Below are 12,565 nucleotides of genomic sequence, written 5' to 3'. Positions count from 1 at the left end.
AGAGTGGGTGGAGGAGCATGTGGAGTGTGTGTGTGTGCGTGTGATTCTGCATATGTATTCATTTGTGTGTGTGTGTGTGTGTGTGTGTGTGTGTGTGTGTGTGTGTGTGTGTGTGTGTGTGTGTGCGTGTGTCAGTGTAAAACACAAGCACTTGTTATTGCAGGAATTGTCCAGCCCCCACAAGAGAGGAATGCACATCCATGTACTGCAATGCACATACCATCAACTCATATGCACACACACACACACACACACACACACACACACACACACACACACACACACACACACACACACACACACACACACACACACAGTTTTTTTCACAGGTCAGAGACAAACTGAGTACACTCCATGATTCAGTAGCTTGTAGAATCACCTTTAGCAGTTTGACTTTATCAGCCTCTTCCTCCTCTTGTGGAGGACTTTTGGCCCACTCTTACAACATTGTTTCAGTTCATTGAGGTTTATGGGCATTTGTTTTTGCATTACCCCAACACCTCTCTGCTTGACACTTGGATTGGGTTTATTGTGCTTGTGTGCTGTGTTTGTCTTTGCCAAACATGGCATTGTGCATTATAGCCAAGCATCTCCACTTTGGTCTGACCCAGCTACAGGGGGCCCATATGCCAGCGTACTCCAAATGCCAGTCCCAAGCCCAGATATATGGGGGAGGGTTGCAGCAGGAAGTGGGTTAACAACAAGCACCTCCGCTGATGTTGGCCATCATGGTATTGGTGGAAACGGTGGTACTGTTCGCTGAAGACAAAGGAAGAGGAAAGGGGGAAGGCAAGTTATGAAGCAGTGAAAGAGAAGGAAAGGCAAGGGTGTGGAGGTGAGAGTAGGGACTTTAAATGTAGGGACTATCACTGGTAAAGGAGTGACCTGGCTGATATGATGGAGAGAAGGAAGGTAGATTTTTTGTCATCAGGTGGAAGGGAAGCAAGGCCGGGGCATCGGAGGTAGATTCAAGCTGTTCTATCATGGTGTAGATAGGAAGAGAAATGAAGTAGGGGTAATCTTGAAGGACGACTATGTGAATAGTGTTGTGGAGGTGAACAGAGGGTCATACAGGATCATGAGATTGAAGCTGGAAATTGACTGTTGTCAGTGCATATGCCCCAAAGGTTAGATGTCAGAAGGGGGGAGAGATTTAATGGACATGTAGGTGAACAGAACAGGGGTGACAGGAAGGTGTTGTAGACGGTAGGTATGGTGTTAAGGAGAGAAATGCTGAAGGGCAGGTGATGGCAGATTTTGTGAAAAGGATGGAAAACACTGTCTTGAACACATCCTTTATAAAGAGAGAGGAGCATTGGGTAACATATAAAAGAGAGAGAAGGTGCAATCTGAAAGAGATAAGAAACTGCCAGGGAGCAGCTGAAAGATGAAGATCTCCACCTTGGTCTCATCACCAAAGGACACTGTTGCAGAAGTCTTCTGGTTTGTTCAGATGCAACTTTGCAAACCGATGGTGTATTGCCATGAAAGAAGAAGCTTTCTATTGGCAGCACTTCCAAATCAAGTCATAGTTACTCAGTTTTATTTAGAATCATACTATCACAAACTGAACATTTAACATGCTGATTGAGGCCTGCAGGCTGAGGGGTCTGGGGGTCGTTTTTTTTTTTTTTTTTTGCATTTTCTGAGCTTGTGGTAAATGTGCTGGGAGGTAGGAGGTATAAGGTACCACCTTCTGTCAAATGCATGTCAAGATCTTATCAGTAATAGATAAAGATCTATAGCATAGATAAGATAAGCAATTTTCATATAGATGACGTCATATTTTTAATTGAATGTAGATTATAAAAATTGATAATATTATGTAAGGGGTATATGGAAATGAATGTCAGGGTTGGTGCTTATGTGTCACTATAGGGGAGGTGGGTGAAAGTATACATAAATATATATATATATTTATATATATTTATATATATATATATATTTATATATTTATTTTAATTGGGTATTTTCTTTTTATTTTGTAAACATAAATAAATAAAAAGGCACAGGACTTGTCATTTCATTTGTGTGAGACATTACAGCATGTATAGTTTGTTTTTTTTTCTTTTCATTTTTCATTCAGCTATGACTGAAACATTTTGCTGTGGACCACATTGGAAATCTTTACTTAATTTTATTTGTATATGTTTAATTCCGTCTAAAAAAAGTAATGAAATCAAGATTCGTTTTACCCGATTTTCGCAAAGAAGACAGCACCAGGACACCGTTAGTGAGCCTACTGAGACCTCTGTGTGCCACCACGAAAGTGATCATAAAATAAGTCAGACAGAAAGGTCGGCAAGCCTGAACTTTCGCCCCCCTCCTCCCTTCCTCTCTGCCCCCGCCTCTCTCTCTTCTGCTCCTCCTCCTGCTCCTCCTCCTGCTCCTCCCCCTGCTCCTCCTCCTGCTCCTCCTCCTCCTCAGTTAGGGTTTTGTGTTTAATTCTTCTGAGGAAAAAGAAAAATTAAAAAATGAAATTGTAAATTAAAAAATATAATTGAAAATAAAAGCAAATAAAATAAAGAAAAAGAAGAAAAGCAAATGAAAATATATAAGCAAAAAAAAATAAAAGTAAATGACAAAAACTAAAAAGTAAATGAAAAACAAAAAAAATGAAAGCAAATAAAATTGAAAATTAAAAAATAAATTTGAAAATAAAAAAATTAAATTGAAAATTAAAAAATAAAATTGAAATTAAAAAATGAAATTGTAAATTAAAAATAAAATGTAAAAACTAAAATGTAAAAAATACAATTGAAAAATAAAAGTAAATGAAAAAATGAAAGCAAATGAAATTGTAAATTAAAAAAAATAAAATTGTAAATTAAAAAATAAATTTAAAAGTAAACTAAAATTAAATTTTTAAAAAGTAAAATAAAAGTAAATTAGTGAAATCATCTGTTTTTTTTTTAAAAAGTTTCTGTTTTCTAGTTCCACTGACCTGTAACAGAAAATAGACACTAAAAACCTCCCCTCCCTCCTCCCTCCTCCCCCCTATGTTGAGCCTCTTTGAGATCTTATCCACCTCTCTGTATTACAGTGTATTACGGTATTGAAAAAAGAAAACCAATAATTTAGACTTCAGTGGGGGCCACACCTATGCCCCCTATTCAGGGCCTCTCTTTTCACGGTAACACCTCTGTTTGCTTTAGGTAAGATACAGAAAAATAACGGTCACCGAACCTCTTTAGCTTGTTGTACGCATCTGTTTTTGTAAGATAAGTACCCCACCCCCACCCCACCCCTCTTCCGATCAATCAGTTTCGTAAATGGTCCAGACTTTTACCGTGAGCACATCAGAGCCTGTCTCGTTTATGAAAAAAACAACTGAACCTACTAAATAGAATAGAATAGAATAGAATAGAATGCCTTTATTGTCATTATACAGGATGTACAATGAGATGGGAGGGCCACTCCTGTTCAGTGCCGTACAACAGAAAATCAAACTCTCCATCCATCCATCCATCCATCCATCCATCCATCCATTCGCTTCCGCACATCCTGTTAAGGGTCGCGGGGGGGCTGGAGCCTATCCCAGCTGTCATAGGGCGAGAGGCAGGGTACACCCTGAACAGGTCGCCAGCCTGTTGCAGGGCCAACACAGAGGGACAGACGACCTTTCACACTCACATTCATGCTCTCATTCACACCTATGGGCAATTTAGATTAGCCAATTAACCTAACCCCAGTAAGTGCATGTCTTTGGAATGTGGGAGGAAACCGGAGTACCCGGAGGAAACCCACGCAAGCACGGGGAGAACATGCAAACTCCACACAGAGAGAGGGAGAGACCTGGGCCAAGGTGGAATCGAACCCAGGCCTTCCAGATGGTATTCTAACTGTGAGGCAGCAGTGCTAACCACTACGCCACCGTGCTGCCCAAAATCAAACTCTCTAAAATAAAAATAAAAATATTATAACCTAGTATAATCAAGAAATATACAGAAAAGAAACAATGTATAAAAAATAGAATGTATAAAAAATATATACATACATTGGTGCATCTGTACATTGTAAGAAAAGTAAATAAGTGTATACATATAATAATAATGAAGATGATGAATATTGCACTTGGCGAATGAATATTGCACTAGTGAATGAATACTGGATATTACACAATATAGGAATGTTAGATATTGTTCAGTATGAATAATCTAATATTGCACAGAGATGTGGGTGTTGCACAGTTACGGTGGGTGAGTGTGAGAGTTCAGGGTGGTGATTGCTCTGACGAAGAACCTGTTCTTGAGTCTGTTTGTTCTGGCAACCGTGTAAAACAAGTGATTGGCAACTTTAGTTAAGGTAAGTTACGTTTATTTCCCCTTTGTATGTATAGTTCCAGCCTCATAACTCAAAAAAAAAAAAAAAAATATATATATATATATATATATATATATATATATATATATAGGTTATTATAGATCACAGACCTGCCTTAGAAAGAAGAATGATAAATCTGCCATTTGGGTGTAAAAGCTAACTGTCAAACACACAAACCTATAAAGAGCCTCAGTGTAAATATGTTGTTAGTTTGTTCCTCTAAATGTGACTCTTGGACGGTCGCTAGGATTTTTGTAAAGACATGATTTATACAGGTATATCAAACTCTGTTTTTAGGTTGTAGGTCATTTAAAAATACTTTCTACATTTTTTTTTTTTTTTTTTAACTTTTGTGTTAGATCACACGCTCATGGGCTCCATTTCAGATACAGATGTCAGTAAGTTTTTTTTTTTTTTTTTTTTTCACGGCATGTCTTGATGAATAAGAGGGTCATAGAACTTTTTTTTTTCTTCAGATGCTGGATTGATTGGGGAGGCGGATATTGGTATGTTTTGGGGTTTTTTGAGGGTTTTTTTTTTTTTGGTATTTTTGTTTTTCAGACAAAAAAAACAAAATGCTTTAAAAATAAGAAACTTTTTAAACCATTTCAGACATATTTGAGTTAGACCTCTATCTTCACATTCAAAGACCTTTGTCCCCTCAGTAACAGGACTGGGCTCAGCTTCTAAGGGCAGCAAGCTAGTGGAAAGCCAAAGATAGAATCTCCGTGGTGCAACCTCAATAGGAAAACATCTCACAGTTGACAGAAGTGACAACCCTGCCCCAAATTTTGTCACATAAGTTATTAAAAATAGGTGAGTATGTTTACTATGTTTGTTTTATTAATTTAAAAAAATCTGTCTTTCAGGAGGTAAAGGTGTTATTGGAGCTCGCATACCAATACGCAGAAGGACGTGGAGAAATGAGAGGAGGTGCAGGGGCCTATACACTAGGGTTCTTTTGTAAAACATTTACACCTGTGTTAGAATTATTAACCTTAATAAAACATTTACAGTCATGTCAGAGTTATTGACCTTAATAAAATAAGTTTTTTGTTTTTTTTAAACTGAATTTTATTGAACAATAAAATGTCTAGTAATGATTATTTTAGAGATTTAAATGCAGCTTTAGCCTTGTTAGAGGGTGAAAATAGAGAGAACGCTAGTCAATCCAATCCTGAAATCATCTCTTTGACTCCTGTTATTGATGCTGTGAACTCTTTCAACTGGCTACAACTATTGGACCCCCAACTCGCCCCGTGTTGATAATACATGAGATAACCCTATTGAACCCCCTCAAAATCAGACACCCAGTCATGATACATTTGATGTTTTTGATGCTATCGATAATGTTCTAGCTCAATTACAGTCTAACCAACAACCTATACCGTCTGAATTAATAGCCTGTTAAAGCAGAGACCCCGTGAAAATCCCTGTCGTTACTGTAAGGACGGCAATTGCAGTGAGATCAGCAAATGCACTGGGCTTGACATGCATGGAGTTCTGCTCCTGATTTATACTGTGTGTAGTTAAGTTATAGTTTTATTAAAAAGGCCCATCAAGGCCAAACTGTTATAATCTCTTGTGGTTTTCTGTCCTACTCTCTTACCTCTGCTGATTTTACTAGTACAGTCTACTATATTGCAATGAAATGCAGTATATTCTTTCATTTGGGACAGATCACATATTTTTAAATGACTATGCATAGTATATTTACATATTTGGTATTGCTGGATTTAGAAAATAAGCACATTAATTCAACAAGCCTACTGTGTTATATGACAATACATGCGACATAATAAAACTTGGGACTGAAGACTCAATTTTGTCAATACTTTTCAGTTGGGGCACTTCATACATTAAGTGACCTAACACCCTGATTATGCAGGCCATATTTACATATGTATTGATGGATTCAGCACAACCTCATCTTTCCAACAAGCCATCATATATGTTTCTATGACAAACCCTGGCAAAGCAATTACAAAGTAAATAAAAACATTTTGCATAGATATATTTTTTCCATGTTTGCCTATTTTAGGTATGTGTTCCAAGGTCTCTATCTACCATACTTTAAGATATTTCCATCCAGTTTTTTCTAGTGGGTAAAGCGAAGTCCTGACTACATACATGTCTATTCTGAAAGCTCTCAGGCCTTATGTTATTAATCTACATCGGTTTTGGGGGTTAACCCCATATGGACAGGCTGTACTTGAGTTCTTTTTTAGTTTTGGGTATATAACAATATCTATCAATTTAACCATCTTGGCAGTAAAATATTTTTGGCCAAGAATCCATTTCGTATAGGGAAGACATCAGAGATGAGGAAAAACATGGTTGGGTTTAGTTCTACCTCCAGTAGGTGTATGTCAAAATTTGGGGGGGGCATTGTCACTAGCCTAGTGGATACGACGCCACATTGAGTGGGTGGGCCCCGTTTCTGTGATACGTCAGTGTATATGTCTATGGATTTACTGAGCTAGCGGAAATCCTGCTGACTGAAGGATGGAAGTTTGTTCATTCAGTCTGTTTACATGTTTTGTTATCTTACACAGGAGGAAGCACTTTTGGTGAAGTCTACTTCACTGCAGACTGTCTTTTTAAAGAATAAGTCAGCCTTTAGCTGTTTTTGCTCTGTATCTTTTCTGTTTACATTTTAATAGCACAGCTGTTAGTCTTTTCTTATGAAGGAAAAAAGCATTAATTTATTTGAGGAGCATTATTATTTAAATATGCCAGTGGTTTATTTTTCAGCAATCCCTCATGCACATCTACAGCTGAATGTTAATAAAAGTGTCTGTGTGACATTTGGGACATGTAGCTTTGACTCAGAAGTACCTTTTTGTTTATACCTTTGGGAAGAAAAAAATATCAAGATATATTTCTTATATCGCCATTCAGATAAAAAAATTTTGAGATATTATTTTGGTCCATATTCCCCAGCCCTAGTAGTTCTAAACATATTTAGGGTGTTTTTTCTTTACTTTTTGTCTCTTTTTCTTTACTTTTTGTCAGCTGGTTTACCAAAAGAAGCCATCTCATGCCATGATATGAGCTGTAAGAATCCTCAACATAGCGCTGAGTTATGCACTATGTATGAGAATGCTGTGACGCCCCTTCTTACCTCAAGTAAGCCTCTGTATAAAACCAGCTCACATGGTATCAAGCCAGGCTGGAATGACTATGTAGGAAAGCTTCATGGAGGGTCCAGAAGGGCTCTTAAAGCATGGGTTGATTTGGGTAAACATAGACATGCCCCTTTGTTTGAGTATTAAAAAACAGGCAAATGCAAATTTTAAATATGCTTTAAGATTTATAAAGAGAAACAAAAACACTATGAGGTCTGACTCTTGCAAGAAAGTTAAAAAATAATGTCTAGGACTAGAAATTAAGAAAATAAATAATTGCAAAACATCACTTCCAACTACTATTGATGGTGTCAGAGATGTAAAAGAAATTACTCAGTTACGGCAGGAACACTACACTGAGCTGTTTAATTGTGTCAAAAGTAACGCTTATGTGGTCGGTGATGTCGGTGATGTCGGGGATGCTGCTGTAGGTGCAGCAGCATCCCCGACATCACCGACATCACCGACATCCCCAACATCACCGACATCACCGTTTACATCATTAAAAGATTGAACTTCCACGGTGTTACATATCGATGTTGAATGGGAAATTTGATATCTAATGTGAGAGGAGCATGGTCAGAGATGACAATAGGATGATAATTAACAGTCAGCACATCTGGAATTAGTTTAGTATCAACAACGACATCGGTGATGTCGGTGATGTCGGGGATGTCGGTGATGTCGGGGATGTCGGTGATGTCGGGGATGTCGGGGATGTCGGTGATGTCGGGGATGCTGCTGTAGGTGCAGCAGCCCAAGCAGCATCCCCTAGAAGTTGCTATATGACGCCATCACCTAATGTGCATAATTGATTATTTGCATGTAGTTGCAATCAAGGCTGTCGGGGGAAAGGAATATCATCTTTGGAGACTAAAAGGCCAGTGAAACACATAGAAAGTAGTGGACAGAGTTTTCTACTTGCATTTTTCAGATGCTCAGTACAAATGTTATCTATACCACATGCCTTATTGTCTTTCAGTGTCATGATTGCATTATGTATTTCTTGAGGGGAGACAATCACATTCTCATTACTATGTATGTCACCCACCACATAAGCGTTACTTTTGACACAATTAAACAGCTCAGTGTAGTGTTCCTGCCGTAACTGAGTAATTTCTTTTACATCTCTGACACCATCAATAGTAGTTGGAAGTGATGTTTTGCAATTATTTATTTTCTTAATTTCTAGTCCTAGACATTATTTTTTAACTTTCTTGCAAGAGTCAGACCTCATAGTGTTTTTGTTTCTCTTTATAAATCTTAAAGCATATTTAAAATTTGCATTTGCCTGTTTTTTAATACTCAAACAAAGGGGCATGTCTATGTTAACCCAAATCAACCCATGCTTTAAGAGCCCTTCTGGACCCTCCATGAAGCTTTCCTACATAGTCATTCCAGCCTGGCTTGATACCATGTGAGCTGGTTTTATACAGAGGCTTACTTGAGGTAAGAAGGGGCGTCACAGCATTCTCATACATAGTGCATAACTCAGCGCTATGTTGAGGATTCTTACAGCTCATATCATGGCATGAGATGGCTTCTTTTGGTAAACCAGCTGACAAAAAGTAAAGAAAAAGAGACAAAAAGTAAAGAAAAAACACCCTAAATATGTTTAGAACTACTAGGGCTGGGGAATATGGACCAAAATAATATCTCAAAATTTTTTTATCTGAATGGCGATATAAGAAATATATCTTGATATTTTTTTCTTCCCAAAGGTATAAACAAAAAGGTACTTCTGAGTCAAAGCTACATGTCCCAAATGTCACACAGACACTTTTATTAACATTCAGCTGTAGATGTGCATGAGGGATTGCTGAAAAATAAACCACTGGCATATTTAAATAATAATGCTCCTCAAATAAATTAATGCTTTTTTCCTTCATAAGAAAAGACTAACAGCTGTGCTATTAAAATGTAAACAGAAAAGATACAGAGCAAAAACAGCTAAAGGCTGACTTATTCTTTAAAAAGACAGTCTGCAGTGAAGTAGACTTCACCAAAAGTGCTTCCTCCTGTGTAAGATAACAAAACATGTAAACAGACTGAATGAACAAACTTCCATCCTTCAGTCAGCAGGATTTCCGCTAGCTCAGTAAATCCATAGACATATACACTGACGTATCACAGAAACGGGGCCCACCCACTCAATGTGGCGTCGTATCCACTAGGCTAGTGACAATGCCCCCCCCCAAATTTTGACATACACCTACTGGAGGTAGAACTAAACCCAACCATGTTTTTCCTCATCTCTGATGTCTTCCCTATACGAAATGGATTCTTGGCCAAAATATTTTACTGCCAAGATGGTTAAATTGATAGATATTGTTATATACCCAAAACTAAAAAGAACTCAAGTACAGCCTGTCCATATGGGGTTAACCCCCAAAACCGATGTAGATTAATAACATAAGGCCTGAGAGCTTTCAGAATAGACATGTATGTAGTCAGGACTTCGCTTTACCCACTAGAAAAAACTGGATGGAAATATCTTAAAGTATGGTAGATAGAGACCTTGGAACACATACCTAAAATAGGCAAACATGGAAAAAATATATCTATGCAAAATGTTTTTATTTACTTTGTAATTGCTTTGCCAGGGTTTGTTATAGAAACATATATGATGGCTTGTTGGAAAGATGAGGTTGTGCTGAATCCATCAATACATATGTAAATATGGCCTGCATAATCAGGGTGTTAGGTCACTTAATGTATGAAGTGCCCCAACTGAAAAGTATTGACAAAATTGAGTCTTCAGTCCCAAGTTTTATTATGTCGCATGTATTGTCATATAACACAGTAGGCTTGTTGAATTAATGTGCTTATTTTCTAAATCCAGCAATACCAAATATGTAAATATACTATGCATAGTCATTTAAAAATATGTGATCTGTCCCAAATGAAAGAATATACTGCATTTCATTGCAATATAGTAGACTGTACTAGTAAAATCAGCAGAGGTAAGAGAGTAGGACAGAAAACCACAAGAGATTATAACAGTTTGGCCTTGATGGGCCTTTTTAATAAAACTATAACTTAACTACACACAGTATAAATCAGGAGCAGAACTCCATGCATGTCAAGCCCAGTGCATTTGCTGATCTCACTGCAATTGCCGTCCTTACAGTAACGACAGGGATTTTCACGGGGTCTCTGCTTTAACAGGCTATTAATTCAGACGGTATAGGTTGTTGGTTAGACTGTAATTGAGCTAGAACATTATCGATAGCATCAAAAACATCAAATGTATCATGACTGGGTGTCTGATTTTGAGGGGGTTCAATAGGGTTATCTCATGTATTATCAACACGGGGCGAGTTGGGGGTCCAATAGTTGTAGCCAGTTGAAAGAGTTCACAGCATCAATAACAGGAGTCAAAGAGATGATTTCAGGATTGGATTGACTAGCTTTCTCTCTATTTTCACCCTCTAACAAGGCTAAAGCTGCATTTAAATCTCTAAAATAATCATTACTAGACATTTTATTGTTCAATAAAATTCAGTTTAAAAAAAACAAAAAACTTATTTTATTAAGGTCAATAACTCTGACATGACTGTAAATGTTTTATTAAAGTTAATAATTCTAACACAGGTGTAAATGTTTTACAAAAGAACCCTAGTGTATAGGCCCCTGCACCTCCTCTCATTTCTCCACGTCCTTCTGCGTATTGGTATGCGAGCTCCAATAACACCTTTACCTCCTGAAAGACAGATTTTTTTAAATTAATAAAACAAACATAGTAAACATACTCACCTATTTTTAATAACTTATGTGACAAAATTTGGGGCAGGGTTGTCACTTCTGTCAACTGTGAGATGTTTTCCTATTGAGGTTGCACCACGGAGATTCTATCTTTGGCTTTCCACTAGCTTGCTACCCTTAGAAGCTGAGCCCAGTCCTGTTACTGAGGGGACAAAGGTCTCTGAATGTGAAGATAGAGGTCTAACTCAAATATGTCTGAAATGGTTTAAAAAGTTTCTTATTTTTAAAGCATTTTGTTTTTTTTGTCTGAAAAACAAAAATACCAAAAAAAAAAAAACCCTCAAAAAACCCCAAAACATACCAATATCCGCCTCCCCAATCAATCCAGCATCTGAAGAAAAAAAAAAGTTCTATGACCCTCTTATTCATCAAGACATGCCGTGAAAAAAAAAAAAAAAAAAAAACTTACTGACATCTGTATCTGAAATGGAGCCCATGAGCGTGTGATCTAACACAAAAGTTAAAAAAAAAAAAAAAATGTAGAAAGTATTTTTTAAATGACCTACAACCTAAAAACAGAGTTTGATATACCTGTATAAATCATGTCTTTACAAAAATCCTAGCGACCGTCCAAGAGTCACATTTAGAGGAACAAACTAACAACATATTTACACTGAGGCTCTTTATAGGTTTGTGTGTTTGACAGTTAGCTTTTACACCCAAATGGCAGATTTTATCATTCTTCTTTCTAAGGCAGGTCTGTGATCTATAATAACCTATATATATATATATATATATATATATATATATATTTTTTTTTTTTTTTTTTTTTGAGTTATGAGGCTGGAACTATACATACAAAGGGGAAATAAACGTAACTTACCTTAACTAAAGTTGCCAATCACTTGTTTTACACGGTTGCCAGAACAAACAGACTCAAGAACAGGTTCTTCGTCAGAGCAATCACCACCCTGAACTCTCACACTCACCCACCGTAACTGTGCAACACCCACATCTCTGTGCAATATTAGATTATTCATACTGAACAATATCTAACATTCCTATATTGTGTAATATCCAGTATTCATTCACTAGTGCAATATTCATTCGCCAAGTGCAATATTCATCATCTTCATTATTATTATATGTATACACTTATTTACTTTTCTTACAATGTACAGATGCACCAATGTATGTATATATTTTTTATACATTCTATTTTTTATACATTGTTTCTTTTCTGTATATTTCTTGATTATACTAGGTTATAATATTTTTATTTTTATTTTAGAGAGTTTGATTTTGGGCAGCACGGTGGCGTAGTGGTTAGCACTGCTGCCTCACAGATAGAATACCATCTGGAAGGCCTGGGTTCGATTCCACCTTGGCCCAGGTCTCTCCCTCTCTCT

The 12,565-nt window shown here is 37.1% G+C and overlaps 2 long non-coding RNA genes across 6 annotated transcripts; one reads left to right on the top strand and one right to left on the bottom strand.

Annotated features, from left to right (window-relative positions):
- The first annotated feature begins 4,162 nt into the window (after positions 1-4,162).
- Positions 4,163-5,753, top strand: LOC115793985 (uncharacterized). 4 transcript variants are annotated; one of them, XR_004021146.1, is made up of 4 exons: positions 4,163-4,305; positions 4,683-4,717; positions 4,800-4,829; positions 5,193-5,753. It is a non-coding gene; the product is annotated as an uncharacterized LOC115793985 (long non-coding RNA). The 4 variants fall into 4 exon arrangements; XR_004021148.1 differs by having other exon boundaries at positions 4,989-5,753; XR_004021147.1 differs by having other exon boundaries at positions 4,683-4,721.
- Positions 5,754-10,902: 5,149 nt separating this feature from the next.
- LOC115793986 (uncharacterized) lies at positions 10,903-12,173 on the bottom strand. 2 transcript variants are annotated; one of them, XR_004021150.1, is made up of 4 exons: positions 12,040-12,173; positions 11,626-11,664; positions 11,518-11,547; positions 10,903-11,154 (listed from the first exon to the last, which is right to left on the bottom strand). It is a non-coding gene; the product is annotated as an uncharacterized LOC115793986 (long non-coding RNA). The 2 variants fall into 2 exon arrangements; XR_004021149.1 differs by having other exon boundaries at positions 11,630-11,664.
- Positions 12,174-12,565: the final 392 nt, after the last annotated feature.

The sequence above is a fragment of the Archocentrus centrarchus genome, chromosome 16 (genome assembly GCF_007364275.1).
Source record: "Archocentrus centrarchus isolate MPI-CPG fArcCen1 chromosome 16, fArcCen1, whole genome shotgun sequence".
Classification (NCBI taxonomy): domain Eukaryota; kingdom Metazoa; phylum Chordata; class Actinopteri; order Cichliformes; family Cichlidae; genus Archocentrus; species Archocentrus centrarchus.
Note: the sequence above shows the minus strand (reverse complement) of the source record. Positions and strands in the feature narration are given on the sequence as shown.